This window comes from Glossina fuscipes, unplaced genomic scaffold (genome assembly GCF_014805625.2).
Source record: "Glossina fuscipes isolate IAEA_lab_2018 unplaced genomic scaffold, Yale_Gfus_2 59699, whole genome shotgun sequence".
Lineage (NCBI taxonomy): Eukaryota > Metazoa > Arthropoda > Insecta > Diptera > Glossinidae > Glossina > Glossina fuscipes.
The window spans coordinates 1-7,208 of record NW_024002358.1 but is presented as its reverse complement, the minus strand read 5'-3'; the positions used below and the strand labels follow the sequence as shown (position 1 = coordinate 7,208).

Sequence of the window (7,208 nt, the reverse complement as noted above, 5' to 3'; positions counted from 1 at the left end):
AATTTTTTTATGCAGTTCAATCACGGCGTATCAACTCGCTGTTATAACGAAAGGAGTTCTATCTGCTTTGTAACTTTAGTTAGGGACTGTCTCATGCCGAGCTTAATTGGCATTTTTAAGAGACAGCTCGACCTGGTGCACTGACGCCGAGCAGCATAGGGAGATACACCAACAACACTTGATCACACTTTGGAAAGATAGCTAGGGAATCTTTCCAATAAACAGATTATTTTTACACCGCCAACATTTTCCTTTACAATATATGCAAGCACATAGTATGTCATCAGAATCGAGTCAAGTTTATAAGCAAGATGTTTGGAACGGGTTGAAGTCGTCAGTAAACCAAGACATATGCCTGTCTAAAGAAAAATAAATGTGATAAAAGTTGGTGAAAAAATGCGCAAAAATTCTGCTTTCTAAAAAGTGCCAATGTACCATACACATATACCAAATTACATACATACATATACGTATATGTAAGCACATATCTGGCATTAAGTGGGAAAGAGTCTAAAGGCCGCCCGTTTTAATCCGCTAAAGCGTACCTATACTCTGTCCTATGGCGTAATCGTTCAGAGATGCCTTCATAGGGGGTTGTCGTTTAGACACTATGACCGGATCTACGATCGCTGCTGATTTGATTTCTTTCTTCAATATGTTTTCTATCGCTTCCCGCTTTTGCTGACCATGCTGCGTGGTTATCACAAGATTGTCGGGGAGGGTAAACTCCCCATTTCCTATTTATAGTCTTAGTGGTTCCTCTTAGTGTTTCAGACAGATGAAAAACATATGTTAAATGTCTTTTGTCATATTGCACACACATGGCGTGAGAACATATTTTCTTCAAATTTCATTCGTATTATTGTTGCTCCTAAGTTACATAATTTGTCTTAATATCTGCAATCATCGAATTTTACACTATTAAGTGTGTTTTCTGTAAGCCAGGATACGAATAATAGATAAATTTGTGTTTATTTATTTATTTATATACTTTCACAATTAGCAAGCAGTGACGATTTTATCGGCTGAAGGTATCTTCAACCACATTGGTAGTTGACGTAGTTAAATCTATGCATAGCAGCAAAATAGGCGAGATAGTCGTAAGAAAAATATTTGTGAAAAGTTGTTTTTCCTATTTTTGCAGTATTTAATTGTCTTGCTAAACCATGGCGGGCACATGCTACGAGGGCGAGGTTGCTTCACCGAAACGGATGCCGAAATAGCAGGGTTTAAGCAGTAAAATATTGATTTTGCTAAAATCGTAATGTTTATTGGAGCAAGTTGGATTTGGCACATTAGAATAATTCAACGGACAATCCTGCCTGCAGTCGAAGTATATATAAATAGTTGAATCATACGGATCCTCTGGTAAACTTAAAGGTGGACAACGTTCTACCGCTATCTCCGGCAAATTGGCAAAGCAAAGATGTAGCAGTAAGCCGTTACAATTAGCCGTACGGTTTAGTGAAGCAATCCACGATCAAATAATTCATTGGAAAACACAATAGTTGAAGTGCAGATCATACAGCCAGAACTATCGCAATAACACCAAGTGACTTATGGAAAATTGAATTCCCCCAATGCTATGACTATATCAACTTTTCAGCCATGTCACAAATGAAGACAACATTTTTCTTATGAATAACGACGTCCGCTTTTGGCTGAAGATATATGTAACTGTTTACTGCCAGTTTTAGCCCGAATGGCGCCACTCTTGAGATGAATATTGCCTTTCTGAGGTAGCATGTAAGTTGAACACACTAAACAGGAGGGGCAGAGCGATAGACGAGCTTGGATTGACTGGTAGAATGAAAGGTGAGTAAATCTCAAGTTCTTCTGGACGTTTTATCTATCCTTGTATCATAAGCTGTAGTATTCTATAATAAATACTTGTCTAGGAATAGTAATTCGTCACAAAATGTTGTCGCAAACTATTACTGGACCTCCTAAGAAACTCAGTTTTTCTACAACTATGGATTGCTTTGTTAGTTGATTTATACATATGTTATGTTTAATCAGCTTATATATATATGATATGTAATAAATATTGCTTGGAGAAAACAATTTATGAAATTGTTATCACGACTTCAAGACAAGAGGAGGATTCAATTCGATTTTTTATCGTTTATGACTAACGATTTTATGGGCTATAATTACGCCCATCACCAGGAGATAAGCGGCATCTGCACAATACCTACAAGGAAGTTTCCAAGGCACTGTAAAATTTCCGCATATGTGTTAGTTGCTGCGGTAAACGTACTCATGATCGCAAACTTTTATTCCATAAATACAGAGAAAGATTGGTCACGCCCATCTTGCGTTACAGAGTGTGAGGATTTAATTTTTCCTTTATTTTGTATCTCTTTTACGATAACTGGCAAGGGTATTGAAAGATTCAGTCAACACCAAATATAGTTTTCCTACTGGTTTTTGTTTTCAATCTAAAAAAAGAGTGTCGACCACTACAACTGTGATATACCCATCATAAGTTCGCTTGATGTACTTATGTGTACACATAGCCTGAGAACTATTTGTTTGGTGGCATTTTAACTATTAGTCGGCATTTCTCTGTTTCGCTTTAGCATGCAGAGAGTGCAGGTGATTGGAAACCTACCCGTGTTTTATACCTTTTTTGTAGCTGCGTATGCGCGAAGACTAATTTTAACATTCTGCTAGCGTTCTCCCGTATATGAATGAATGAATTGATTTAATTATTGTTTGTTGAAATTTTTTGTTTTCTTCTTATAATTCTCATTGTGTTTATAAATTATATGACATATAATACAATGCTTTGGGAATTTAAACGCACTCTGGCTTCTCCTCAGTTGTCGAATAAATCTTTCGCCTTTTACTAAAGATTTCCGTGGAGAGGAGCACTCTAATGAGTCTATAAGCAATTTTTCTCGTGGCTTGACCTATTAAGGTTGAGTCCGTAAGTTATAAATAAGATTTAGTTAGGTTTAGGGAATGAGCTTGCTTGTGTAGAAGGTGAGAACTTGTTGCGAGAACTTGTTGCACCGTGAAAAACGTATAATGTTTGTTTATCCAATAAATATTCTCTGCCTGTGTGTTGTATTTATTAAATCCGTGCTCGAACTTTTAGAAGGACGCGCGCATGAACGCATTAGAAGTAAAGGAGAATTGTAGCTATCAGTAAATAATATAGATTCAGATCAATTGAAACAATTAAACAGTGGAAGAAAATTGAAACAAGTCAGCTGTATATGACGAACATATATATGTCATGAAAAACGGGGAGAATTTGTGTTGCGACGAATGTCATAACCTGTCCATCCTTGTTTTTGCCTGTTTTTATGAACAAGAACAGTGCCGTTGAGCTATATAAATGAAAGCTTCTTACCAAGAGCATTTGTGCAAAAATCATATATTTATGTGAATACATAATTCAAACAAGGCCGAATATTCAAAAAAATTATTCTTATAGTTTTTGCGAAACATAATTAAGGAATATTTGTTTGAACACAGGGACCTACATTTTTGCTGATGATCATAACTTGCTGTGTATTGAACTCTAAGTACATATTTTATTCAAACAAAACAATATATATAAATATGTCAAATTCAGCCCAAAATAGAAGTATAAAAGCACCAAACCCTTTATATCATTTATGGTCATATTGAGTGGGACCGTTGCAGTCCTAAGAAGACAAATTTAACGTCATAAGCTGTACTTTTCGAAGATAAATGTTTACATATATATGAATTTGGTCAATGGTAGATTTATTTCTGAAGGTCACCCCTAAATCGTCAATAACAATTGTTAGTAGTGACGTGTACAAAAGAAGAAAAGAGGAACACAACGGCTACGAAAAATAATTACAATGACCACATCGTGATCAGTATGGTCTAGCGAGTATTCCGACGGGTAAATCAGTTCGGCGATGTATAATAAAAAACATGGTGTTAAGTTAAATGAGTAAGTTGGATGAGTTTATTATAGTATGAATACGCAAATAAAAAATGCAATCCATTTAAAAAAAGTCTTTGATTTTGAAAAAAGGAAGATGAGAAGATGGAAAAGACGGACGGACAAGGAAGGATATAAATATATATAATATGAACAAAAAGTTTTTTTTTTTTTTTTTACAACCTTATTATGAACTCCTAAATTGGACTTCATACGTTCTAAGGCGAATTTTGAACAACCATTAAATAGGGAAAGAAAATTAGTTTTATTTGTTTTCTTTAAGGAAGACTTAGACATATATCTTATGTATAACGGCACTCTTCACCGAAATTAGTATTTACTTGTTCGTTTCTCTGGCTGGCTGCATATTGTGTCGTCTTTGTAACGGCTTGCAGAGGTGATTTATTTCTCCTAGATTACCTCGAACACTCGCAGAGATAGTAATAAATCCTAAAGTCCATGTTGGAAACCAAAGTAGTAATACACGGATATACATATTAGTGAATACATATTTGCGATAGTTTATCACACTCCTGTCATATTTGGCTGCTGTTTTATTTCTATACTTATGATTTGCTCTGCTCATTATACGAAATAAAGATTTATATGCAACATTTCTTTGGCTTATTCCAAAGACTCCAAACAAAATTGAAAAATATTTGAAACAGAAAAGTGCGTTTTCTCTTCTTTTCACACTTGAAACACGTTTGTCAAAAACCAACTCTAAATAAGCTTAAGAGGTTGTGGCTAGAACTAGAGTATTTTCTACTTGCATTTAAATATTTATTGTTTGCTTTCATTGGTAGACAAATCTGTATTTGTGCCTATAATTATGAAAGCGGTGTAAGTCATATATTTCTTGTTTCGAATTGTATAGTAGGTTCGCCTATTTTATTTAATTTGCTATCTCTACGCTGCTGTCGTTTTTTGTTTTTGTTGACTTCATTTCCTCTTGGTCATTCTATGTATTCTTTTCATATCTCCTTACTCACTGTTTCCGTCACTTTCTCTCTAACCTATATTAAGCACCATTTGCCTTCGTGGCGCTTTCTAACCTCCTCACGTAAGCAGCGCTTTCTTACCACGCTTCGCGTCCCTTCTTAACAAGTCTTGATCATCCGCCTCATCTCTCTCTCTCTTTATCTATTTTCTTTTCTGTTGCTTTAGTCGGTCTTCACTCTAGATTGTTTCGTCCATATCTCTCTACTCACGTGTATGGTGCCTACCAAAGTCGCCTTTCCAATTACCCTATAATTTCATTCTCCATTTCCGCCACGCTCAAGCATTTTAAGACCGTGCGTCTTTTGCTTAATTTCTTCAATCCCTTTCTTTACTGTTTGCAACTTTTCTAAATCTCTAAACTGCCTTTCTGATTATCCTTTCTCGGCTTTTGCATTTTTTTCTCTCCGTCTCCTGGTCCTACCCACCACGCTCTAATTTGTTGATAAAAATGTGAAAATTTGCTGCGAACTTGTATTCTCTATGATTTGCTACTGCTATTAGGATAAATAAATGTCTGGAAAGGGGAATTGTCTACTATCCTTATAAAATTTATTTATAAACCAGAAAATGCTTATGCGTATATAAACGCGTAAATAAGAAGGGCATGTTTGGCTGACAAATTTAGTGAAGTGGTGGATACAATTTTAAGATATTTTCTTAAAGAATAAATAAGGAAGTTGAATGCACCCTTCATAACTACAAACTATTGTGCAATGCCGATTTAAAAAAAAGGTACATATTTGTTTGTCTGCCTTTTAATCCTCGAAATCACGATTCCACAAGCATAATAAACTTATGTATAAATGGGACAGAGTAGATATATTTTATACTCTTTACAAATGCTAACAAAATGGTTTTAAATTGTCTAAAAATACGATATCACTAATGAAGCAATATGTAATGCACCTGGAACGAATACGAAAAGATTAATGTCGCCTACGACAAACAGATTAATTGTACGTTAGTTCATGTTTTGGGCTTTCATCTACAGAAGGGTTTTTCTCAAAACTGACAAAAACTACAACTTTTTTAATTTTGTCGCGAAAATAAATGAATAAATTGTATTTGACCGAGCGGTATAGGAAGCTTAATGGCAACCTTGCCCGTCTGTAATGTTTTTATCTCTCTTTTTATTTTTTGCTACATAGCAACATAACAACGGTTACACTACTAATGAGAAAAAATTTAGATACCGCAAACTGTAAGGGTAGCAAGTATAAATTAAGTTTTAGAATCTCTTGGTAGATATAATTGCAAATTTTACATTAAGATCTGATACAGATCGTAAGTTACATTTTTTATAGTAGCGGATCACGTGTAGCGCCAAAATTGATTTGCGACCGCCAGTTAAAAATTTTAATTTTCAGCATACAAAAATATAAATATATATCTTTGAGGTTCCGAACAGGAAAATGTAAATAAACCTTTGAACCCTTGAGTCCATCTAAACTGAACCGGAACCCTACGCGAATTAATTATGTGTACAGCTATAGGTTCTCTTATAAGTAGCTCTTATTTTTAGTAACGAAACGATGAATGACACATATATTCATCGTACAGCGGCAAAGACATAAAAATAAGTAAGCACAAAAAGTAAGCATAAATATGAATAACAAAGCCAGAATAAGCTTTTGAATCCGTGACAGAACTTTCATTCTTTTGGGAGAGATTTTAAGAAAACTTTAACAAAAAATAGTTCGGTAAAGACGACGATTATGCTCTAAAGATAGTTCGTCAAGATTTTTTTATTCCTTTTATTTCTTCCTTGTTATATATTATATATATATATTAAGTTTGGGCTTACAATATGCACACCTTCCAGCTTTTACAACCTAAGATTGTCCGTCAGTCTGCCCGTGCGATGTCCACCCGTGTATTTTTTTGGGCAACCTATAAGTCGCGCTATTAAAAATGATTCGGTTTTGTCCACTTTCCAGTTCCATATTCTGGAAAGTCGTAATCCAAATGTTTCAATAAAACTCGCTGTGCAACAGTATTTCGACGTTCTAAGTTCGAATAAAAAATTTATTTAGAGTGGGACAACTGCCTATGTTAGTAAGAATAATAATAATAAGGTCATAGAAAATGAAGTATTTTCCGAACTTTGCTTATAGCCGAGTGGAAATTGAATGAACAGTTGCGCAGATTTTGTTCATAAAGAATAACTTCACATAATCAAGAAGCAGCCTAGAAGAGTACATGTTTACTTTCTACATTTAAGTGCAGTGAATGAACGTGCACATAATATATGAACTACAGGTTTCCTTATCGAAATGAA

The 7,208-nt window shown here is 34.8% G+C and overlaps 1 non-coding gene across 1 annotated transcript; it reads left to right on the top strand.

The window, feature by feature from the left end:
- The first annotated feature begins 2,805 nt into the window (after nucleotides 1–2,805).
- Nucleotides 2,806–2,929, top strand: LOC119643266. Its single transcript, XR_005248248.1, has one exon. It is a non-coding gene; the product is annotated as a U5 spliceosomal RNA (small nuclear RNA).
- The last annotated feature ends 4,279 nt before the right edge of the window (nucleotides 2,930–7,208 follow it).